General features: G+C 28.4%; 1 protein-coding gene across 6 annotated transcripts in view; it reads left to right on the top strand.

The window, feature by feature from the left end:
* The window catches only part of LOC111681379, a 297,068-nt gene that overhangs the window by 98,990 nt on the left and 170,161 nt on the right, over window positions 1–27,917 (top strand). For all 6 annotated transcript variants that reach the window (XM_046950221.1, XM_046950219.1, XM_046950217.1 and 3 more), the window contains one exon: window positions 9,907–9,977. The gene's annotated coding sequence lies outside the window, so the exon portion shown is untranslated. The remainder of the gene's footprint in view (window positions 1–9,906; window positions 9,978–27,917) is intronic.

Here is a 27,917-nt window from a genome sequence, read left to right as displayed (position 1 = left end):
CATACGGGTAATTCCGACATAGAGAGAATGCATTTGTCTCTTTTGGAACATATTGGAATTCTAAAACGAAGTAACGAGAACGTAGATGTGGAGGAGCTAGTTATTAGGGCGACAGGCTTTTACAATGGCACAATTCACTCCACGACAAATATGAAACCAATTGACCTTTTGAACCGTTCCGATATAGATCATCGAAAAATTGCTCAATATATGGGTGATAGGAAGAGGAAGGCTATTAATAGGGTTAATTCAAGAAGGGGGAAAGTTCCCAACTATGATAATCGGGAGTTGTATATCAAAAACCCCGGAGCCCAAAGACAAAAAACGGCTAAAAGATTTGTAAAATACAATGCTAATAATCCTAATAAGATGGATTTGGCAAATATTAAAAGACCATTGAAAACTTTTTCAGGGAACGGCAATGTTGACCATCCTGGTACTTTGGGAGTTTCTCATAACTTTGAAGTGAATGATGGTTGGCTTCCTGTAAGCCTTAATAGGAAAATTAACGAACTAGAACACTCGTTGCAGACACTTAAAATTCACACAAATCCAAGAAAGAAGAGGGCATTAATAAAGCAGGAGGTAGACTGATAAATTGGCTTTTTGGTAACATGGATGATGAGGACAGATTGAGAATAGAGAATCATCTCCAAGATATAGATTTGAATCAGAAGAATATTATTAATAATTTAAATAAACAGGTGAAAATAAATAATGAAATGCAAGGTTACATACAGAATATTCGATTGGTCGTGGAACAGATTAGGAAATGGTTTAATAGAACATACACATGTATGGTTGATGAGAGTTTAAAAGTAACAAAGTATAATAATTTCATATTGTTGATTAATGAGGTGAAGGATAAGATAGAACAGGTGCAGGAGAATATGGTCATGTCCATATATATATAATTATATATATATATATATATATATATATAAATTTTTTTTTTAAATTAAACTTTTTAAAAACTTCTTATTAGGTTCCTTTTAAAGGATACTATTTTTCACCTAGTATCCTACCGACTGCGCCAGTTTTAGTTTTAAATTTTAAAGTCCGAGAGACCAAGAAAAACGACTTGTTTGTTCTTAGTGTAGTTTATCTCTAATCTTTTATTTTATTCAATACTTAAATCTAGCTTAAAAATAATGTATTGATTGTACCAATACATTCTTACTTTCTATAAAGATGCCGATTGTGCATTTTTGAACAAAGGCATCTTTGGTGAGTATATTGTTACAAATCGTACGATCAATCCAAATCAATAGTATGCGAACGTTTTGTTTACATTAACCATCTTGGTGGTCTTTGATAATAATTATTAAATAAAGCAAAATGAAAACAAAGCAAAATGAAACAGTAGGGTAGCACTTAATGCTTCCCACTATATATTGTCAATTCATACCGGAATTGACATGGGAAAACTGGATATTGGATTGACCCGAGGAGTCGCACATATAACTTACGCAAATGTAAATGTATGTGTTTGTTTTAAGGTATGCTCTCAGCATTTGTTTAACGTTGTGTTTTGTCTGAGAGTTCTGTTAAATACATGATTGCTTTTTATGGGTTTTTTATGCATTAAAAATAATTATATGTGATTAAGTAAAATAATCATTAAACTAAAAATAGTAAATTAATGAATAATTTTGATAAATTCTAATAATATTTGTGAAATTGAAAAAATAAAAAAAACAAGTAAGAGTGCTATATTCGGCTGTGCCGAATCTTATATATCCTTCACCATAGTGCATTTTATACATCTTTTATAAATTTTAAATTTTTTCCCGACTACGTTATTATTACATCAAAAGCTAAACAAAAAGAACAATAACAACGCTAAACGAAATAAAACACAAAATACACAAGGCATCTAAACCAACAGACATCTAAACATACATAACGAAAAACATAGAAAAACAAAAATAACAACGCAATATATATACTTTATAGGGTCGGAAAATTATATTATAGAAATTACAAACGGAATGACAAACTTATATATACCCTTCTCACGAAGGTGAAGGGTATAACAAGTAAGAGTGCTATATTCGCTTAACATTAGCAATTCGTTGTTGTTGTTCTTAACAGTATACAAGCAAGAGTAAAACAACAACACTTTCGTATTCATTGCTGGTAAACATTGACGAGACGTAGATTTTGTTTATCGTAAAAAAAAAAAATTTAAAAAGCACTTGGAAAAAAATTGTGTTAGTTTTAAATTTCAAACTTACATTATTCGCATAAAAATTATTGTACAATAACTCACAATCTACTCTCATATAATTGAAAACGTTTTAAATACTTTTTTCTATTCATTAAAAAATATATTTGCAAAACAAAAGGAAAATTATTTTATTTTAACAAAAAATGCAAATCATATTTTTTGCTGTGTATTTTTTGGAATCCAAACATAAAAAAATACACAGCTGAATAAAACCAAATACATCTACACACACACGTGTACATTTTTTTCTATATACAGTGTTGTTGTTGCTTTTTTAACAATTTTTTGATGAAATTTTCAGAGGTTGTCTCGGATTTTTGTTCATATCTCCGTTATTTACCGACCGATTTTGCTGATTTTAAATAGCGATCTTCTCGAAAGGATGTCGGATCTCGCCGATATCTGGGGACCTCTAAAAACTGATTTCAACAGACAGACAGACGGAAAAGGCTTAATCGACTCCGCTATCTATAAGGATCCAGAATATATACACTTTATACGGTCGGAAAATTATATTATAAAAATTACAAACGAAATGACAAACTTATATATACCCTTCTCACTAAGGTGAAGGGTATAATAAGCAATTTATGCATTTATAACTATATATGCAAAAATATGCAACAACAAATCGATGACATTTTATAGCAAATTCTATAATTCGAAAAAAAGACTAGTTAAAAATTATTTTGAGTTACTGACTTAAAACATGCATTTTCATAGAAATCCTTGCACTGGTGATAATTATTGTTAAATTTCAAAAATTAGCAAAATATTACTTCATTTTCTTACACTTGATCAGACTTTAGTACGAACTGTCGGACAACTCTGCATGTATGCATGTATGTATGCATGTATGTATGTAAGTTTTAGTTTTAAATTTTAAAGTCCGAGAGACCAAGAAAAACGACTTGCTTGTTCTTAGTGTAGTTTATCTCTAATCTTTTATTTTATTCAATACTTAAATCTAGCTTAAAAATAATGTATTGATTGTACCAATTCATTCTTACTTTCTATAAAGATGCCGATTGTGCATTTTTGAACAAAGGCATCTTTGGTGAGTATATTGTTACAAATCGTACGATCAATCCAAATCAATAGTATGCGAACGTTTTGTTTACATTAACCATCTTGGTGGTCTTTGATAATAATTATTAAATAAAGCAAAATGAAACAGTAGGGTAGCACTTAATGCTTCCCACTATATATTGTCAATTCATACCGGAATTGACATTGGAAAACTGGATATTGGATTGACCGGAGGACTCGCACATATAACTCCCCCATCGTTAAGATTCGAGTCCCTTCGAATCCCAATATATTCTTTAATTCTAATCAACACGTAGCATAATATAAATACAAAAATTAATGTATAAATTATATAAAAGTTATGGTTACTTTGTTGTTTTTTATAGTTTCTTTAATTTCACTTATATTTGTAAAACTTAATTCGGGCAATAATTCTGTCATATTAACAGGCAAAACGTTAAAATTTGGAACAATTACATTTAATAAAATCTGTATGTGATTTTTTTAGTTTCTGGTTGAAAATTAAACATGCGTCATCCTGATTTAATGAAAATATATAAAAAGGCACTGACTGCATGGTACTTTTTATACAAGGGTATAAAAAGTATATATATATATATATATATATATATATATATATATATATATATATATATATCATATATATATATATTATTATATATACTATATATATATATATATATATATATATATATATATATATATATATATATATATATATATATATATATATATATATATATATATGTGGACTAATAAAATTTACAAAAGGTTCCATATAAAATACACAATAATATAATAAAAAGGCTAATTTTGCAAAATATTACATAAAAATGTGTTTTTTCTCGAAATCCGCTGAATTCAAATTGCAGGTACAGGCAAACTATAAGAAGTATTGACCTAATTTTTTTAATATTTTATTCCCTAATCTGTTGTCCATAAATCCCTATGAGTTCTCCCAAATATATTGAAAATTGTTTAACAAAGTATCAAAAACCGTTAAAAATATCAAAATTTTTCGACCACAGCTGAGAACAGGTTTACGTAAGTAACTACAGATGTATTTTAAGTATACAATTGTTTTATTAGAATATTTTAAAAAAATATGTTTATTTTCTTATCACATTCGAATTCAAGTGCTGTAAGACACGATAATGGCCTGGGGAATTTTTAATAACTTTACGATTCTTTGACAATAAAATGCAAAACAAATTGTTTAATGACAAATCTTTTGTGAAAACTGAAAAAATGGCATATTATCCCATGTAAATGCATCTTCAAACTTCAGAGCCGTTGCGGCACCAGTTAACGTAATCCTATTGACCTAATTTTTTACACGACTCATTTTTATTACCCATAGAACAATTCAAGGGGGGCGGCCCGTAGGATAAAATTTTTTTCAGAACAACAAATAATGGTTATTTATATAGAATAGTTATAAAACATATAGCAACATAACATATAATGGTTATTTGTAGGTTTAAATGGCTGTTAGTAACATAATATGTTTTCATCATTCATTACCATAATAATATAAATAATTATTTTTCAGTGAATCATACTCAAAGTTATAATTGCCATAAAAATGAAAATATTTATAGTTACAACAATATTGTTTAAATAGAATTAAAATAATAATTGTATTGTTTTTTATAACAATATATTGTTACAGTGAACCTAGTTTAGTTATTGTTACCATGTCGAACTATTTTTTTCTCTGTGTGTATGTACCTACATACATATACACGATGTCCTTTCATATGTATCCATATTACACTGTCCGACAAAAAGAAAAAAATCGCTAGACAAAAACCGGATGATATACGTTCGATGCTAAAATTTAAGGAAAAAAATCTGCGTTTTTAGTTTTTCATTTCGTAATTTTGTGTCCCATCAAAACGTACTTCAACATTTTAAAAAGAACATTTTTCAAAAAATATTTTAAAATACCTTACTAATCAAACAAAGTCATATTAGGTGTCAAGACAACAGAAGGGTTGGGAAATATTTTGTGTTATTATACCCTTCACCTTCGTGAGAAGGGTATATATAAATTTATCATTCCGTTTGTATTTCTATAATATAATTTTCCGACCCTATAAAGTATATATATTCTGGATCCTTATAGATAGCGGAGTCGATTAAGCCATGTCTGTATGTCTGTCTGTTGAAATCAGTTTTCAGAGGTCCCTAGATATCGGCGACATCCGAATCTTCAATAGTTCAGTTAGACATGCTTTCGAGAAGATCGCTATTTAAAATCAGCAAAATCGGTCTATAAAATAACGGAGATATGAGCAAAAATCCGAGACAACCTCTGAAAATTTCATCAAAAAATGATTCTGAATCGATCGGTATACTTTAAGGTGGGTATTGGACCAATATTTTTGTATGTTACAAACATCAGCACAAACGTATAATACCCTCCCCACTATAGTGGTGTAGGGTATAATTATGTGTAGTTTAGGTACTTTTTGGATATATGCAAATGCTTGAGAAGTATTTTGCTGTAATCCGTCAAAAGATATATTTTAGAAAAATTAAGTTAAAATGGGTAAAAAGGGAAGTTTCGTGCTTTTCATAAGGAATTTAAGAAATTTTAAAAAGAAGTTTAAGTTTCAATTGGTTATATCATAATTCCAAAAAATGAAAAAGGGACGAAAAACGGAACCAGTAAAATTATTATTTTTTAAATGAAGAAGCAAAAGTAATTTCTACTTATATACTTTAAATTTAAAAAATTTAATAAACTAAAAATTTACAGATAAAAGGAACGAATTTTGTTGTGTAATCTTAAAGTGATATGAAGTTTTTGAATTTGTGTGAAAAAATAAAATAAATATTAATAATTTTTTCAATATTTTTGCTATATTTTGTGATGCAACTACATCTTATTATGACAACGACTGAACCGAAATTTATGAAATTTGAACCACACACTTCAAGAATGTCTTGGAAAGCATTAATAGGCATTTTTGGAAACATCTGTTAGAAAGGGGAAAAATTGGTACACACTTTTTCTCTACGTCAATGAATATTATTTGTTTTAAAGCCCCTTTACTCGAGCACACAAGTATTACGATCTGTCAAAATTTAATGTAGAAGGATACGGATGCGATCGTCTACGATATGTAATGAAACTTTACTACATTGAGTAAAATACTGATGGAAATTTTGACATTCGTATAGCTCGTAAACTCAAAAAGAGTGAAACAGCTATTTCCATGTTACTTTGTTATTGTTTTATACCAATCGTGTAAACACAAAAAGTATAAATCATACGACTTATATTATCTTTTTTGAAATATGGATGGAATTTTATCTTATATCTTCATCTTTCATAACGTACGTAATGTGTGATCGTGTGAAGGCTCCATAAGAAAATATATATTGGATTTAGCTTTCTTAGTTTTTTGTGAAATACCTTTTTAAAAGCTTTGAAAATTTAAATCATGTTTTAAAGGAGAAAATTATTAAAAATCCGAAATCTTAAGTTTTAATATTTTTTATTGCCTTTTTACTACTCAAGCTTAAAGAATTTTGAAAAGGAAAATGTGTGGTTTTAAATTTCGACATATTAATTTCAGAAGTAAAAAGCAAAGACAATATTAATTGATTTGATAGATTTAATATTATAATTCATTTAAAATACAGGGCAACGCCGAGTACAAAAGCTAGTAGTACATAAAGCAGTCGTTAAAAGCCTGTGTATTTGTTGTCAAAAACTTAAAATCTGAATATCTATTAATATGTACCTTCACAAAAAAATATTTTTGGTGCATATTTTCCAAATTTTTATTGCATATTTTACCCATTGTATAGTGCATATTATGAGCGCATTTTTTAAATTTTTTAGTGCATGAAAATCTTTGCCCTGATCATCACATATGCAGATGTTGTCTACTTGTTTTTCAAAATAAAAATTAAATTCCTTTACAAAGTACAGTTGACGAACTTCAAAATATAAACAGGTTTGTGCATGCTTGGAAAAAAAGAAAATTTCCTTTACAAAAGGAAATGCATGATATAAGAATATCGAAGCGGTCAAAAAAATTAAAGTGTTATTGATTTTCGTGTCGAACACCTCGCTTTTAAGTACAAGAAAACAAAGTTTGAAATTAGCATTTTTACCTTAGAAATTATAAAGTATTCTAAAGCTCCGAATTCTTTGAAAGACATTTTCTAGATTTTAATTATTTTTTATCCATGGTATTTAACTTTAAAAAGGATTTTAACTAAGTGCAGAGGCAAATCCTTTGTTTGATATATAGCAAAACCTATTATTAAGCATTTTACCATTAAATTCTTTGACAGTTAAAGATGTTTTAGCGTTGAAGAGTGAAAATATCCTCTAGGGTTAATATCCTTAATCCACATAGCGATAAATCAACCACTACCAAAAATTTTTTTAAACAATAAACGTTTAATATATGTTTTAATAAATTAAAATACACTTAATGAAATTTTTTGGTCAATTTTAAAACAATTTCACATGGTACAGAATTCTTTAAATGTTTGATGATCATAAGTACTTTGACATTTACTAATCGAAAATTTTCTTAATATATGTATTAATGTAGTAATAATTGCAACTTCAATTTCATTATTAAGACAAGTATGAATGTATAGTCGGGCGTACCCGACCATATGATACCCTACACCAGTCAATATGTATTAGGGTATTTAATTATTCGAGGTTTTGTCTTATTCGGTTTATTCGACAAATAATTATTTGAGGTTTTACGTTAGCCGGTTAATAATCGGATAATTAAAAATTATTCGGTTATTCTAATAAAAGGAAACTACATGTCACTACAATAATTTTCTTCATATTACACTCTGTAACAATTTTGAAAAAAAGCTTTCAAATATGGAAAAGTTGATATGCATGTGAAAATAGATTCCACTTATAGCAATTCTGCGTACTCCGATTTTTATGTCCTTATAAAAGGATTTCAAAGTTTAAAGGACTACAAACAAATATTTAAAATATTTATATGTATTTTATGATGCTAATATTGGTATCAAATGGAAGCTGGTAATCTGTACATTTTATCTATATTATTTACCTGTCTCACTAGAAAAAACACGAAAAAGAAATTAAATTTAAAAAGGTTTAATTTTCGACACAAAAACTTTTAACTACTTTTTTGTGACAAATTTTCATTAAGATTTCCAATTCTTTCTTGATGATTTGAAATAAATTATATTATTTCGAAGCAGAGAAACTCACTTTTTAATATAAATTTGGAATTCCATCTTTTGAAATCGGTTGTCTTTTAAAGTTAAAAGTCCTTTAAAGAGCTGATTTTGATTAACTGAGTACACAGAGCTAATGCTAATGGTCCACAGTTTCCTGTACGCATAGATTTTTTTCATGTTTGAAAATAATTTTTGCACGGTTTATAAACAAAATTATTATTTTCACTTCTTTCACTTTAATTCTATGTTTAGTTTTTTCTCAAATATTATAAACCATTGCTGTTTATATAAAGAAATTACTGTTCTAGAATTCATACGTTCTTTTAAACACTAGTACAACTATAACTGTTGCTAAATAACTTATTGGAAATACACCACAATGTTCCCAAAAAAACTGATTGTAGAAATAAAGGCGATATAATCATTTCCATGATTTCTTTTCAAAATACATCAAATAAATTTTCTTTATTATAGAAAAATTATTAAGAAATGAGGAAAATAAGAAAATTTATTGTAAAATTATTCAATTTTGTTGAAAATATATAGTAATTTTACTGCTAAATAGTGAGTTTTTCTTAATCGGTTAATTAAGAGAAATTATTTGGTTTATTCGTTATTTGAAATTTGACAATTTACATTTATTCGAACGATTAATCGTCAAAAATTAATCGAAAAAATGTTAAAAATGACAATTATTAAAAAATATCATTTAATTTGTTTTTTAACTTTATTTCGGAATACTTTTCTTTTGGCAAAAAAAGAGATTTTTTAAAAGAGGGCGCAAGGGGGAGTAGGGCAAAATATGGCCCTATCCTTATAAATGTTGGTAGGGGGAGTTAAGTCTACTTCAATATTATTTATGTAGAATTTAAAAGGTATTAGTATTAGTGTTTGTAAATGAATTTTGACATTTATATAATTTACTGAAGGAGAGTTTTTATGTGAGTTATGTCTACTTCAATATTGTTTATGTAGAATTTAAAAGTGTTATTAGTGTTTGGAAGCGAATTTTGACATTTGAGTCATTTTCTGACTCGGTAGTGTCATTTAAAGTTCTATTAAACTAAGTTTTGTTGACATCATAGATTATTTAAATTAATTATAAGCCCAAAAGCCCTATTCGTATGAGGGCTATTCGAAATAATGGACCGATTTTAACCATTCTCATTAGACTTCGTCCTTGGTCCAAATTAAGTGTGTGTGCCAAATTTCATCCTTAGATACTTACTATATACATGCAATTGGATATATAAACAAATTTAATATTTTTTTCTGTGTAATATATTATATATTATTTTAATAAGAAAAATCCTGACGAATTTCGTGATAGGTCCTATTTTGAGTATAAAAAATAATTGTATTTATGAATTTTTTGTTTAATTTTGTTTTTCCTGTGTGTTTATATTAGTTTCAATCTTTTACAGATTTAATTCAACTTTAAATTACAACATAAAGAGAAATAATTAGTTGCAGGACAAATAATTTAATGGAAATGGTAAGTTTTAATTTAATATCCCACTAATTCATAAGAAAACACGTTAAACTTCATATAAAATGAAACACAAGTCCTTCAAAAATTTTAAAAGTAATTACAAATTCCACCAATCATTTAATGTCACAAAACACATGAGAAATATTTAAATAAGAATAACAACTTGCCGATTTCGTATCCGAATTCATTCAGAATTCGTTACGAAAATCGTATGAAAGGTTGCTCAGAATTCTGAACTCTTTGTCTGAGTAAATTCGGAATAATGTGCAGATTTGTCAGTCAGAATTCCGTATGAAATCTGTTGTAAATTCCTGGGGAATTTCTGAAAGAATTTTCGACAAATCTGATTAGCGTTGAACAAATGTCGGATAGCATATCTACTATTTTTCCGACAGTTCGTACAAAAGTCTGATCTATATAAAAATGTTTGATAGATGTCAGACAAATGTCTGATAAAATGACCGACTGTTCGTGCAAAAGTTTGATTAAATATAAGAAAAGTCGAATAAATGTCTGATTAAATGTCCGTACTAGCTAATACCCGGTGTGCTTCGCTACCCGAATCGAAATTAAATACATAATAATAAAAAAATATTTATTTAGTTACTAACAAAGTATAACAAGTAGTCAGACTCTCACATATAAGAAATTACTCTCTCACATCTACGAGTACCGTGTGAATTCGACTCTCTTGTGAGAAATTAAAACTTGTTAAAACACTCAAATGTTTAACTTACTTTTTGGCCACTTTTAAGGATCGTACGCGAAATTGCAGTTATCCACAAAAAAACTGCAATTTTTTAAAATAGTTTTAAAGAACCTTTAATTTAAAATTTTGTTTAATTTTCATGAACTGGAAACATTTTTTTTCGTTAATTTATTGACATTTCATTTTTGTTGTTGTTGAATTTTATTATACAAACAGAGTTTAAATTTTTGGTATTGAAAATTCGAACAAATTTAAAATTGTAACTTTTTTATAAAACTCTGCGTGTTTAGAATGCACCAATACATACACATTTTTGTTACTAACACATATTTAGATTTAGGTACTTTTTCACTAACACATGCTTAGAGTTAGGTACTGCTGTCAAAGAGTCTGACTACTTGTTATACTTTGGTTACTAAACTTTAAAATTTTTTTAAAGGTTTATATATTATAATTTCTCTTGATGACAATATATTTCATTTAAATTTTAAATTAATATATTAATGATCTATTTATTTCTTACTTGCTAAAATTAAGTATATACTTTTATTCTTAAAAAATAATTCTTATTCTAATGCCTAGGGATATACAATATTTTTTGTCTTACCCTCTAGTATAAATAAAAAACCCACTTAACGATTTTGAAAATTCTAACCACAATAGTTTTCCAGGTTAACAATATGTTACATATGAGAGATGCCAAGCACATTATTGCAAGTTCGCCAATTTCTATCTATCTATGAAAAATTTGAATTATCTAGACCCCATTGAATCCGCCCGTTATTTTCTAAATGTTCACATGAATGTCAAAGTTATTCATATAAAATTTGAAGATTCTAGCTCTAATAGTTTCCTAGATATAAGATTTTTTCTATTTAATTCATGTGTGGGCTTCAAGTTCCCCAGATGAAAGTCCGCCCTTTTTCCTCCAAAATGTTCCGATGAATGTTAGTAATTTATGCAAAAATTGATGAATCAGGTTCTATATTTTCCTAGATAAACAATATTTTGTAATTTATTCATATGGGAGGAATCCCAGAGAGTGATAAACTTCTAATAACAAACCATTTTTGTGAAATGCAATATATCTTAATACCTTTATTTTTGGATTTTAAACGAGTAGTTGACAATGATATAATTCTCTCTAAGAGCATGGAGAGAAAAAACATGGTTGTGGTTAAAATTATGATTGTAGACTTAACATATTATCGTTATTGTAACAATTTTAAAATATCATATTATGATTAAATACCGTCAAAATATTTCATCATGATATTTTTGTATTTATCATAATATTGTCATACATGATCAAATTAAAATCCAAGGTGATCAAAATTTCGTTTTATGCATGTATCTAAATCAAAATAAATTTTATCGAATCAGTAAAATTACAGTTTCTAAAAAAGATAAAAAAATATATATAATATTAAGATATTAATATTAATATATATAAAATTTCAATTTGCCGATTTATATGAAATTTTGGTTCATAAAAAATTTAAGTTTAATTGAATAAAAATACTAATATTTTTAAGCCTGTTATGAACGTTAGTTATTTTCTAAAGTGAACTTTATATGGACACCATGTCAAAATGTAAGCCGTTTTTGTCCATTTTGAATACCAATCAATCTGCAACAATAGTTTAGGCCCTATTGTTCTTTTAAGAGACTGACTGACTGACAGATATGTCTACATCGTTTGAGAATAAGGACCTAGAAAATTTCAATGTTACAAATGAGATCAAAGATTTATAGTCGAAACTAGATAATGCAAATTAAATGTTTCGCTCTTCTTAGTTTTATAATCACTTTCTAGTTAACTGTTTTTCAAATCAGCCGAAAAAACGAACAGTTAAAAAGGCGTTTAGTACCTATGTATATCGGAAATTTATTGTACAGCCAGGATGTATGATAACTCCTGTAACAAATTTTCAGCTTTTTTAAAACTCTTTGATGATGTAAAAATATGATAAATAAACATCTTATAAAAAGTTCGGCGTTCGGTCAAATTTTCAGCTAACACCGAACATTGGCCGAACCTCACTTTTTACCGAACTCCGAACCCTAACGTTCGGTCAGACACTAATTAATAGTATCATATATGTATTGCAAGGTCAATTTATTCCTCCTATGACTACTTCCATGTACCGAAGTATATTTAATAAATTTCCATACATTTCGGTTTAACCGACTTTTTTGTTCTCGCTTGACCGACAATCTTGTTTCTTCAAAAGTCTGTTTTTTATAAACTCTACGTAGAACGTAGATCTTTAAGGTATAAAAATCAAAATAATTCCAAAGAATGATACATTCGTTGACCTTATTTCATTTATCTTAATGTTTTAATTATTTGGTAAGTTCAATTAAGTTTTACATGTACTTTTTAAGCAAAAACTTATTTCTAAAAGAGGGCATTAACAAATCCAATTGTTTGTTGCCAAACATTTTTCGAATGATACAACTTGCGTATTTATCTAAAATGAAACTTTCTTTAAAGGGTTTTTTTACTCACAAAAATTTATTCACTCACACATTAACAAGGCAACATTTTGGAGATAGAGAAAAAATGTTTTTTTTACAAAATGTGTTTCATTGGAGTTTTCTCATTAAAAAGTTTCTTCTATGAGTTGAAAGAAGTCGTTTTAATTTTCATCCCTCAATTTTAACTCATGTTTGTGTCTGCATAACTTTTTCTTGTCTTTTCTCATTTTCTATGTCAAATTTCGTTTGGTTTTGAATGGTGTTGATGCAATTTTTGTTCATGTTTTAAAATGCACTCAAAAATTGTACTTGGGTTTTGTCTTTTTGCTTTTCTCATTAACTTATATGTATTGCTGTTGTTTTTTGTTTGTAGATGAAGAGCAAGCAACCAGCTGCCATCAGGCAATAACAAAGCAAATGCTGGCTGCCTTACAAAGAACAACAAAAAAAGTAATGGCAACAGCAGCAAAAACATCAACTTAAGTAAGAAACAAATTTAATTTGTGGCTGAAAATGTGGCAGGTTTTTGCTTTAGTTTCGTGAGAATGTGTACGAATCTGTCTGGCAGTCAAACTGACTGCTTTTTTGTACAAGACCACAAGTATAACTGAGTAGTTGCATGCCTTGTCATGTATGTAGAAACCTATTCCAATTTTAACAAGCGCCACTGTTTGCATAAAACGTTGTCAATTATGACAGGCAGTTGTCAGAAGGAGCATATGAAAACGAGAAACAAATACATAATAACCAAAACACAACAACTTAAGCACAAATAACGAATAAAAAATTACAAAAGTTTTGTTGTTTTTCTTCTTAATACTCGTATCTGCAACAAAGAAAAACAAAACCAGAAAAAAACCAAAAACTGAACGCCTCCGGTTGATAAATTTTACATGTTGTTAAATATGAATATACACACTATCACGCCGAACTCAATCCACCCGTCCATCCATTTACATCACTCATAAACCCACACTTTTAACCTAAATGTGAAAATTTTAAAAAATTGTAACAACCCTTCAGTACGAAATGTTCCAATTTGCACCTTTCACCATTTTTATTACCGCATTTTTGGTAAATATAGTGGTCGATATTTTGCCTAAACGTAAAGTACATTTCACCATTGTAATAAAATTCACATTTAATAAATTTTCGCATGAAGTTTATGAAAATATATTCCAAATAAATTAAATATTTTAAAAATGCCACATGTAGTCTTAAGATTACCACATGGCACATTTCTGGCGAAATGTAATGTTGAAAGTGTCCGTTTGCAAAAAATGAAATAGAAAATACAATTTTTTTACAAAAATTACATGCTCTTCATAACAACAATTATAGCTTTGATCGAGCAAGAGATCAGTAGCTCAGTGGTATGAGCTTCTAACTACAAATTGATAGACACCAAGTACAAACCCTGTTTGAAAATTAATTTTTTCTTTTAACTTTTGTTGAAGAATTTGAACCAGTGTTTAAATTACTAGACTACAAGTAGCTGTAGCAGAAAATCATTTATTATTACTACTGCTGGCTTCCTTTGACAGTAGTTATAGATGTAGAAAAAAAATTAAAAATTTTATAGCAGTAGTAGAGTCATTGGTATTTAAATATTTTAATGTAGCAGTTGAATTTTTCAAATAGTAGCAATAAAAGTTATTATATTTTTCAACAATCAAAAATTTGGTAGCATTTCTACTTAAATTTTGGTAGCAATGCAACCTAAATTTTGGTAACATAAAAAAATTAAATTTTTATTAAAATACGAAAAAAAATACGTTATTCAGAAAAAATGCATAAGCTGCTGGAATGAAATTCAAGGGTTTCGATTTGTGGGCCTTCTAAAGACATATTTACATATTATAAATATGCTATATTAATTTCTTATTGCGGACTCTTTTTCTTCTGCTCATTTTGTATGAAAATCTGCTTCATACAATTTTTATAAGTTCTAATGAATAAGTCAATATGATTATTAATGTAATTTCTTATAAGGACATTTTACAAATCATTCGACTGAAAATCGAATAGAACGATCAACTAGTAGCAAAGATTTCTATTGATACTTATCAAAAGTAGTAGTAGTTTATGTTTTATTTAGAACTACTTCTACTGATAAATATTACTACTGCTATAATTGAGATTTATTACTACTGCTATAATTGAGATTTACTTTTTATATGTAGCAATAATTTTAAAAACGTACGATTATAAAACAAAACAAATGCTACTGCACAACTTCAGACAATTATTTGGAGCAGTAGTTAAAGCAATAATAAAATTCTTTGTAGCAAACGTAGTTTTTCTAAATCTGTACTATTAACGGAAACGTGTTATACATAAGGTGTCTATCACTCATTTTTAAAAATTTTAACAATGTCTGAAAAGATTATAATATCGCTGGCACACAAACTACTGAGTTTCATAGAATACACTAATGCCTTATAAACGATTTTCATAACCCGTCGTATGGCGTATAATGGACCGATATTCGCAGAAGGTTTTCGGAGAAACCTTATTTTTAGAAAATCATTTTTTGACCAAACACCAAAAAAAGTATATATTTTTATTAACTGTGACCAAGAACATATCCAAATATGGGCTTTTATGAACATTTTATATATATACATAAAACTAATAATATAGAAAACTTCTAGTAACTAAAAAAAACATTATCTAGTCGGTATTGATATTTGTGTAAAGATAATAAACACTATTTGAACAAGCTTGAAGTTTTTGTTTACGTCTTTACGATTTTGTGTGTTAACAAGGTTATGCATAAATTACAAAACCGTCTGTATGTATTAGGTACGAATGTGTTATGTTTGGCAATAAAATATACATTATATTTTTTTGAGATTCTGTAATAGATTGGAAAACAAGTAAGAACCCATAGTCGGGCATGGACGATTATTCCAGTGGGAATGTTAAACAATTTTGATCTTTATAAAATTTTATACAAAGGTTTACGTTTCAATGCTATAATCTTGTTTTTAAGCCAGTGATGAGAGTTAGTCATTTTTTGAATGGAGCCTTATTAGCCATTGTCAGTTATTGATAAATCCTTATACAATTTCTTAGGGAGATTTCCGTTATTATTATTGTACATAGCATTTAGGTTATTTTTTGAAAGGGACCTTATTTAAGAGGTAGGATCGATCGTCATAAATTTTGGTATAGAGATTTTGATTCCTTTGAAACATGTCTGTGTCGAATTTCGTCGTTATATATTTAAACGGTGCCTTATATGGAGAATGAACAATTTCCATTCGTATCATACACATTATGCAGAGAGGTTATGGTTCCTATATAACAATGTATATGTAAAATTTCATCGCTAAAAGCCAGAAATGAGCGTTGGCCGAGTAAGAAGAAGTCATTATATATAGAGTAGGACCAATAAAGGAACGATCTACATAAAATTTGGTATAAAGAATTTAGTTCGTATAAAACTAATCTATGTCGAATTGCATCGTTATATTTGACATTTAAAACATCTATGACTGTTATAAATATTTTCCGTAGGCTAACTTTTTAGTACAAAACAGACCTTTCCTATAAGAAATATTTCTTTGAAATTTTAACTCCCTACCCTTTTCCGTTCGAACCCCATTGTACTTTTAACAGGCGGACATATGTTTGGATGGTCTTATAATTTTTATACTTTTGTGGGTCTAGGATCAATAATCCGATGTGTTACAAACGGAATGACAAAATCAGTATACCCTCAAGTTTTTTGATTATAAAAACATTCTAATGGTTATAAGCTTATTTCTTTTATCTGTATAAAATTCTGCAAAGAAAAGATGAAGGAAGTCATTTAGCAAAAACTTACAGTACATATGAATCTATGTATGAGTGCAAATGTGTTTGTTTTTGTGTGAATGTATGTTTAATGTTAATTTTATAATTTATTAGAAACAAAGTTGAAAAGTTTTTTTTTCCCCCGGAAATATAGTTGTAATTTGTGTAAAACTTTCCATTCGAAGTGTTAACGAGTTTCTAAATGAAATTGTATTTTTCGTCCTACATATCGTGAACTCCACAATTATTGACGTCGGCGTTCAACATTTATTTTTACACATATGCATATTTCCATCGTGACAAATTTTTAAAGGGATAAAAAATTAGGAAAATAAATATTGAACTTCAATAGCTCAATATTTGTTCGAAAGAAAAAAATAAAAGAATTAAAAGTGCGTGACGTCATGTAGCAGAAATTGTTTTTTTCTTTTTTGACAAAAATGCAAAAATCTGCAAGTGGGTTTAAATATTAAATAAAAACTCTACAAACATTTAATGCATTACACGAAGATGATGAATGATACACACAATGGATAGCAATCATAAAAGCTAAAACGACGCACAAAATTGGTCAAAATTAACTGAAAGTTCTTACTGTGTATATATACAAATTTTGAATATAAATATATACAAATTTTGAATATAAATCTTATTTATGTGCAATTTTTTTAGATATAACATTATAAAAATTTTTAAAAATTGTTTTTAAATATTTTGTTGAAGCCCGCTATAATTTTTGCGCCCCTTGATCAAAATGATCAACGCGAACTGATTGTTTGCTTGTTAGGTTATGTTTATATTCACACAAAAAATATTTTGAATGTGCCATCAAAAAATTTTTTGGATTATTTTTAACTCTAAATTCAAAAAGCTTTGATAATTGATATATCGAATTAAATATTAAAATTTAGTGCCTCTCAATAGTTTTTTCCTTTATATGAGTCACAAGAAAAATGATTATCATGTGGTGTAAAAAACTGTTTTAAAATCAGCTGGATTATTACGCCAGATTTATGACCTTAATTTAAATGTACTTAAGGAGTGACCAATATGATCAACGCAGAGAAAAGTTTTTCTTAATTTTCAGAGCAAACATGATTTTAGTACTCTGAAGGTCTAAAACAAACCCTCTGAAATATTTTTTGATACTGAAAATTTCATTTTCCATCCCTGTTTCAAACTGAAAAAAGATGTGTTATATAAGTCCTCTTAGAGCGTGTTTTAAGTTGACAAACAAATGCCAATTAATCTAAAAATAAATTTAATCTGATATTTATCCCTTTTATTTTGTTGAGTACAAGATTAAAATTTGTAGTGTTGTCATACAAAACAACAGAAAACGTCACTGTTTGTTATTACTTAAAACGATGCACGATGGGGCAGCCACCTGTTGCGATAAGTCAAAAGTGAAAACAGATTTTTATGCAACAAGTGATATATCATTTGAAAGAAGACATTTTCTGCATTAGATTTGTTAACAACATTTTTTCTAGAAATTTTAATCTGAGATTGAGCTTAGTTCAAAGTTATTGTAATAAATATATTTGAAATGTAGTAATAATTCCTTTTAAAAGACCTATACTTATGTGGGGACAAAATATATACTTTACCTTTATAAACTTTTAATTTTTATTTTTAAAAAATATTAATTTGTAATCATCCTAACATTGAAATTTGAGTTTAGAAGTTTTGTAGTTTTTTCAATAAATAGTTTTTCAATTTCTTTTAAATTTTTGATAAATAAATGTGTTTAATTATCCACACTTATAAAAAATTGACTTTTTCTTTACGAATTTTAATATTATATATTGTTCACAATTAATTTTTATCGGAAAACTACTAAATTTGATTATATATCCAATTGGTAAATGTAATAGAATATGTCCACAGTATGTATAATAAATGCTTTAAATTAGCTAACTCCAGTTAATAATGTGTCCAATATATTGCTTAATTTAACTTCGTGCTTATCACCCGCTGTTATCATCTTTAGATAAACTATATAAATAATAATAGATCGGTACATTTAAGGATGACATTTTCGAATTACAATATCAATGAATGCATTATAGTACTTAGTAACTAAAACTTTTCCTTTAAATTATATTTTCAATGATACCAATCTCTTGTACCAAAAGCGAGTTGTTGATTTATCTTCCTATTTAATATGTCTGTGCCCCTATGTTCGATGCATGTTTTATTAAAATGAAGAAGAACAAGTATGAATTTATAGTCGGACATTGCCGACCATATGACTCCCTACACCAGTCAATATGTTAAAATTTTGGATTTTTTTATATAAAGCATTTAATTTGTTTTATTGTGGAATATTTTTACTTATTGTTGACAAAAAAAGAGATTTTCGACAAGAGAGCTCATAGGGGAGAAGGGGTAAATATGGGTCTATCCTTATAAATTTTGGTAGATGAATTTATGTTTACTTCAAAGTCATTTATGTAGATTTTAATCGTTTTATTAGTAATTATAAGTTAATTTTGACCTACAAGTCATAATCTAAAGGGGAGATTGTATTGGAGCTAGGGTCAAATGAGACCCAATCACTATAAAAATTAGTTTTGTCATTTATTGTTCTATAAAACTAATTTTTGTTGATTTTTGTTACATTATAATACATTTAACGTAATTATGAGCCTAAAGGCCCGATTCGGGGGGTACGGTTGTATGGGGGCTATGAGAAATAATGGAACGATTTCAACCATTTTCAATACCGTTCGTCTTTGAACAAAAAAATAGTATGTGCCACGGGCATAGCTAAATCGACTCAAAAATGATTCTAAGGTGGGTCTAGGACCAATATTTTTACAAACTTCAGCACAAACGCATAATACCCTCCCCACTATAGTGGTGTAGGGTATAAAAATATAAATGTAATATCGAGCCCTTTTTGCAAAATGGACGTAAGCGACTTGATTTTCGATTTTCGTTTTTTTATAGAAATCGATAATTTAGGTCTATTAGCATCATCTCTGTAAATTTCATAGCAATAGATCCAATGGTTTCAAATTTACAAGAAAAAGAAAAAAGACGTAAGTACACATTTATTTTCTGTTTATGAATTTTGTAACAGCAAGGTGTCGGAAAAATTTGAACAAATTAACGTATTAAATTTGTTTGTGAATAAAATGGCAATATCTGAGTATAATTGTAATACATTCATGTAATTATCACTATGCTATTTAATTTATGTGCTAAAATTTATAATTTTCTATAACTTTTTATGAATTTAATTCATTCTTATTATTAATTACATTACATTTATTTATTTAACAAACTCTTATATTTGGTTGTAAATTTGTAGATTTCAGAAGGCGGACCTGTATATGTAATGAATCAATAGTCCCAGAATTTACTTATTTTTTCGATATAAGGCGAATTGTATTACAATGTATGGATATTAATGTGGACATCAGGGTGTTTTTCAGAATGGTCTTTAATGAGGTAGTTGGTCAATTGTGGACCGAGGTCTATAGTTTTAAAAACAAATGTTTTTTTAGAATTTCATCATACCTTTTTAATTTTTGAAAGATTTATTAACTGTAAACTTATTTTCTGTATGGAAAAAATCATTGTCTTATAGGATCCATATATGGAGGCTAGGGTCAAATATTGCCTGATATCTGTAATACTTCCCAACATAATTTACAGGTATATATAACCGACTTCTGCACAATTTTATATTGCAACATAAACAACATATTTATTAATGTTTTGACTATTTCCCGGGTACTTGTATTGAGGCTAAGTGAAATCATGAACCATTTTTGCCCATTATTAACACAAAACAATATTTGCCATCAATAAGCATCTTTAGAGAATTTTATCACTCTAGTTCATAACCTATCCGGTTTTCAACAAAAAGACTGACTTACAGACATCGCTAGATGATCTTAAAATCTTATAAAAAAGTATTTATTATACTATTAAATTTCAGATTTATACAAATTATATAAAGATATACACAAAAAAAAAATATTTTTTTAAACAGAGAATTTAGACGTAACCGCCTCAACATTGTTTATATCACAAAAATTTGTCTCGGCAAAAAAGACGTAAGCGAATATAAAATCGAAACAAACTGCATCCCATATTTTAGATGTAATAGTATTTATTAACGGAGTTTGGGGTAATGCTCTGTACAACTTCGAAGATAATTAAAAAAATGCTCTCATGTAAAATGTTGTTTTTGTCGGTTACGTCTTTTGTGCGAAAAGGGCTCGATATGAAAACAAGTAGGAAAGTATAGTCGGGCATATTCGACCATATAAAACCCTATACCATGAATATATTTCTAAAATTTCCTAATGAGGCTTTATATAGGTCAAATATGGGCCGATTCTCGGTAAATTTGGGAAAAGGATATATTTTTAAATAACAGTTAGTTTTGTTGAGTTTCATTGCGATACAAATATAGAATATTTGACGTAATTATGGCATTAAAAGTTCAAATCGGGAGGTACGGTTGTATGGCGGCTAGGTGAAATAATGGACCGATTTCAACCATTTTCATTAGGCTTCGTCCATGTGCCAAAAAACATGCTTGGTACAAATTTCATCAAATTCTCTAGGAAATTGCGGCCTGTACGTTGCGCACAATGTTTACATGGGTAGTCAGCCAGCCGGACAGACGGACGGACGGATATGTCTTAATCGACTCCAAAAATTATTCTGAATCGATCGGTATACTTTAAGGCGGTATACTTTAAGGTGGCTATTGGACCAATATTTTTGTATGTTACAAACATCAGCACAAACGTATAATACCCTCCCCACTATAGTGGTGTAGGGTATAATGAATGAAGACCTAAATTTAAAACAAAAAAATATATTGTGAAGTCCCAAAAATTTATACTAATAAATAAATTAAAAGTTTTAATGTTTATTTTTAAAAAAATGTATTAATTTTTTTTTATCAGCTTTTTGTACTTTTGCATTTCTTGCTCATTTTTTAACCACCTCCATTGGGCGCTTAAACTAGCTAACAAAATTAACTAATTAAGTACTCGAAAACAACTACCTCCATTGGGCGCTTAAACTAGCAAACAAAATTAACTAATTGAGTACTCGAAAACAACTTTGAAGGATTAATTTTAATTTTATTCCTAATCCTTGACTTAAATTGGATCTTAATTGGAAACCAAAGGGTAAATTTTGATAAAATTTCTTTTAATAAACCTATTTATTCTTTTACTCCATTTTAGACTTAAAAAGTTCAATTTTTTTGTAGAAATAGTGATGATATGAGCCAATGGGCAATGGTTAAAAATGGTCCATGATGTCATCCGGACCCAATACAAATGTTAAAACTCCTGAAAAATTATTTGAATGTTCATACATACGTTGCTTATAATTGTGTATTCAGTATTAGGTATTTCTGAATCATAATTTGAATTATCGTCAATATCGGTTACCTAGCTCTTAGATAAAATATCCTTAATATATAACTAATGTGCTATACTACTATACAGTCAAATTTGGTAATAAAAGCCCAAAACGGCAACACTGATAACAATGGTTATCTTTAGATACAAGCAAATTAAATAAAATATTGTGGTTGTGTAATAAGAAAAAGAAAAAACAACTCGAACAAGTTAGAGTGCTATATTCGGCTGTGCCGAATCTTAAATACCCTCCACCAGATACTTCTATGTTATAACTTTTCTAATTGATCAAATATTTGTAGAAATAAGTTTTCTCATGTCTTTAATAGAAAAAATCCCAAAAGTTAAATTTATTACAATTCCAAGATTTTTGAACATTATAAATTTAGTAATTTGCATGTATGCATGTGTGAAAGATTAGAATAGAGATTTTCAAAATACAAATACATATATAATTTTGTTCAACATAAATTGATAATGCTCTTTAAATACGGTTAAAGCGCTTTTAGGAGAAATAGATTTTTTGTATACAAATCTAATATTTTTGCCAAATTTTGTATCAATAGCTTTATTTGGTAATAAGTAATGTGCGTTTAAGAAATTTTCGTAAAAGGACTTTGTATAGGAGCTATGTCTAATTATGTATATAAAGACAAAATTTCAGAATTTTGTATCTATATCATTACTTGGTAAAAAATATTGTGAATCTAAGTGATATTCTGGACCTAGTATAAGAGCTATGACCAAATATGGACCGGTCGTAAAACAATTTTATAGTGAATCTATGTATATAAGAGCCAGTGTTGCCAATTTAGCCATTTTATGGCTAAATTTAGCACATTTCAACCTGGTTTGGCCATCAAAAAATAAATTTTGCCATTAGCCATTTTTTTAGACATTTTTATTTTCATTTAGCCATTTTTAGCCATATTCATATTTTAGCAAAAATTTTACTAAAAATATTCATAAAAATTATCTCACGGAATCGCTAGAATTAAATCGCTCTTATTATTCAAAATTGCAATAATGTAACACTTTATTATTGTCAAAAAATGCAACAGTGTTATTTTTTTAATAGTAGCATCTGATAAAATTTATTAACTAGTAAAAGTTAAGCCAAAAAAGTGCACAAAATGGAGAAAAAATATACTCAAAAGTTTCGAAAAGAATGGATTTATAATCCCAAGTTAAAAGAATGGATCAGTGAATGTAAAGATCCAGAGAAAGCTTATTGTAAATATTGTAAATGCGAAATAAACGCAAAGTTATATGTGCTGAATATTCACGCAGAGAGTAAAAAACATATCAATGCAGTTGAACGCATTGGTTCTACCAACCAACTGCCCTTTAAACCAGTCAGTTTGAAAATACAACAACAGGAGGCTTCATTGTGTATGTTTTTAGCAGTACATGCTTCAATTTCAACTGTCGATCATTTGGGAGAAGTCTGCAAAAATCGACTGGAATGCTCATCATTAAAACTTCATAGAACTAAGTGCACCAATATAATAAAAAATGTTCTTGACCCCCACTTTGACGATGAACTGCGTAAAGATATTGGTAAAGGATATTTCAGTATTTTAATAGATGAATCGTGTGATGTCGCTTTAACAAAAGTATTGGTTTATATAAATTTTATTTATATAAATTTTATTTTTTTCGGAGTTTTAGTTGTTTTTATGTTAGGTCTGGCAATAATTTATTTTAGCAGCAATTTGGGAAAAATTGTATCCACATTTTTATCAATAGAAGAGTTGGAAAGTGGATCTGCTGAAAATATTGTTATTGGTGTTAAAAATGATCTTAGAAAATTTAATTTAAAAACTGAAAAATTAGTTGGCATAGGAACCGATAACGCAAATGTTATGGTAGGAAAAAATAAAAGCGTTTATACTGCTTTAAAAAAGGATATTCCCCAACTTGTTCTTGTTAAATGTGTGTGCCATTCTCTTCAGCTGGCTGTGAACCAGTCTCTAAAAGAATATTTACCTGAGCAATTAGAATTCCTTGTTTATGAAACCTACAGCTGGTTCTCAAAAAGTTCCAAGAGACAAGTTGTTTACAAAAATTTGTACAAAAATCTAAATGAAAAGGTAAAAGCTAATAACTTTAAAAAAATTTTCTATATTGTTAAATATGTATGTATATTGTTTTTTATAGGACCCATTAAAATTCCAAAAACTTCGGATACTAGATGGTTATCCATTGAAACATCAGTTTCAAGAATATTGTCGCAATGGGAGGAGCTCAAAGTGCATTTCGAAACAGCATACATGGAAGAAAAATGTCTAAAGGCTAAAATCTTATGTGAATTATACAACGAAGACAATATTCGTCTATATTTGTCATTTTTGAAACCCATTTTACGTGAAGTCCAACTAGTTAACAAAATTTTTCAAGGCCATGATAAAGATCCAACTCGCCTATTAAAGGAATTATTATTGCTGATAAATTTTTTGAAGCGCAAAAGAGTTGGTAACGACAGTGTAGACGTTTTATATTCAGATTTCGACGAATTTATTTTATACACATGCAGCCTTGGTCATGAGTTTGAAACATATCTTAAGGAAATTAAAAAAACCGGAAGCATGAAAAAGAAGGCAGAACGTGAAATTAGACGAAATTGTGTTAAATTTGTTGTTGATCTCATTAATCAATTGAAACAAAGGTTTATATATATATCAATTCATAAATATTATTTTAAATTAAAATTTGAATTACTCTCACTATTTTGCAGGTTGCCCGATAATATTAAAATACTTCAAAATATTGAATATTTCTCTGTAGATAACGTCTTTAAATCTTCTAAAGGGGATATTTTACCAATCCTAAATTTATTTCATGTTGATGACGAAATATCCTTAAAAATTCAGGAGCAATACTCAAATATCCATTATATAAAATGGAAAAACACAAATAACACTATTTCATTTTGGACGGAAGTATATAAATATAGAGATGCCGGCGGAAATAAAAAGTTTAACGAAATTTCGGAATTTGTACTGAAACTACTTTCACTACCCTGGTCAAATGCAGAAGTTGAAAGGGTTTTCAGCCAAATAAATCTTGTAAAAACTTACTTAAGAAATAAAATGCATCTATCAACCGTCACTTCGATTTTGTCTATCAGGTAAGGGTGCTAAAAATAATGACTCCATTGTCATTAATTTTTATTTATTTTGCAGATTTGGACTTAAAAGAATCGATAAATGCTGTTTTGAATACGACGTACCGAATAATTATTTAAAACTAGTTGGTACCAGTGAGTCTTATGACAAAAATAATAATATCCCATATTTTATAGACGATTTATTTTTTTAATGCTAACTTTTTGTACAAATAAGAATGATCTCCTATTTACAATTTAGTTGTAAAAAATAAAAAAAATTAATCGTTTTTGATGTTTTTAATAAAATGTATGTGTTTTATTATCTAAAATTGTTTAGCCATTTTTCAGCCATTTTTTTACAAGGTTTTAGCCATTTTTGGTCACCACGAGTTGGCAACACTGATAAGAGCAATATTTTTGCTAAATGTATGGATATAAATATCTGATTATGAGTTATGTGCGTTTTTTCTGATTTTCGGAAGGCAAACTTGTATGTGTGTTTTTATAAAAGCAATCTTATATGGGAGCTATGATCAATTATGGGCCGATCGGAAAAACATTTCACAATATTATTTCTCTGTATATGAACAACACTTGAGCCAAACTTTATATAGATATCTTAATTTAGTAATGAGTTATGTGCGTTTACGTTATTTTCGGGAGGGGACCTTGTATAGGAGCTATGACCAGTTATGGACTGATGGAAAAAAAATTTCTTAGTAATATTTTTGTATATGAGTAATACTGGACATTTAGTAATGAGTTATACGCGTTTAAGTGTTTTTCGGGAGGAAAACCTGTATGGGAGCTATGGCCAATTATGGACCGATCGGAAAAAGATTTAATAGTAATATTTCTATATGTGAGAACAATTCTTGTACCAAATTTTATATGGATATCTTAATTTATTAATGAATTATGTGCGTTTAAGAGATTTTCGGGAGGGGACCTTGTATGGGAGCTATGACCAATTATGGACCGATCGAAAAAATCTTTCATTTTGTTATTTCTATATATAAGAGTAATACCTGTACCAAATTTTATATCGATGCTTTAATTTAGTAATGAGATATGTGCGTTTAAGTGATTTTCGGAAGGGGACCTTGTATGGGAGCTATGACCAATTATGGACTGATCCAAAGAAACTTCCACGGTTATATTTCTGTATATAAGAGCAATATTTGCACCGAATTTTATATCGATATCTTTATTTAGTAATGAGTTATGTGCGTTTAAGTGATTTTCGGGAGGGGACCTTTTATGGGAGCTATGACCAAATATAGACCGATCGAAAAAATCTTTCACTGTATTATTTCTGTATATAAGAGCAATACCTGTACCAAATTTTATATGGATATCTTAATTTAGTAATGAGTTATGCGCGTTTAAGTGATTTTCGGGAGGGGACCTTGTATGGGAGCTATGACCAATTATGGACCCATTCAAAAATTTTTTTTTCTGAATAAATTATACATATTAACATGAAATTTTAAAATTTTGTGAAGATATCGACATTACGACGGAAGTTATTAGCAAAAAACCAAATTTCCGGGAATATGTACTTTTGTATGGGAGGTATATGAAATTGTGGACCGATTCTGGCGATTTTGCACAGAAATTAAGTTCTTATGTGGAAACGAATGTATGCCGATTTTAATGGAATTATCTTGCATAGTTTTCGAGAAAATTTCATCAGAATGTGTAAAAAATGCTTATTTTTTCGAGGTTGTTTCAAATTTTGATTCATAGCTTTTCCCGATGTGAACCGATTTTGCCCATTTTCAATACCAAACTGCCTAGGATAACAATAAATATTTTTGGTAAATTTGGTTAAATTCTATTGCTTAGTTTTAACGTGAGCGTGTTTTAGGCAGACAGACGGACAGACGGACATAGCTAAATCGACTCAGAATTTCAAAAGGACCAAGAATATATACTTCGTTTACAATTGTTAGCAATGATAAATAAGTACCAAGAAAATGACGGACTTTCATTTACATCCGCTATAAAACACAAGATCAGGACTACAAACAACGTTCCTATATTTAGCAAATCATACAAGTATCCAAGTTATGGAAACAGCATGAAAATGCTCTTATACAAATTTAAAAAACTGTCTTAAATAAAACTGACCTAAATAAGTTTCACTAATCCTGAAAATTATTTGCTTACAGTTAATAAAATATTTATAAAAATTGTTTACAAATAAATTCGCTGAACATTAAATATATCAATTTACAAATAATTATGTTGGAATTCAATATTATGTTTTTATTAATTAATTACTGATTGTGCTTATTAGGTACTAATATGACACTTAGTTAATTTTAAGACGCCGCACAGTGGTATAGGAAAAAAAGAGGGAAATAATTCGGTAACTTCTAAACGGTTAATCCGATTTTAATGAAATTTGGTATGCACAAAAAGGAGGTGTTGTCGAGTTT

This window comes from Lucilia cuprina, chromosome 4 (genome assembly GCF_022045245.1).
Source record: "Lucilia cuprina isolate Lc7/37 chromosome 4, ASM2204524v1, whole genome shotgun sequence".
NCBI classification, from domain to species: Eukaryota; Metazoa; Arthropoda; class Insecta; order Diptera; family Calliphoridae; genus Lucilia; species Lucilia cuprina.
This window is presented reverse-complemented; position numbering and strand designations above follow the sequence as displayed.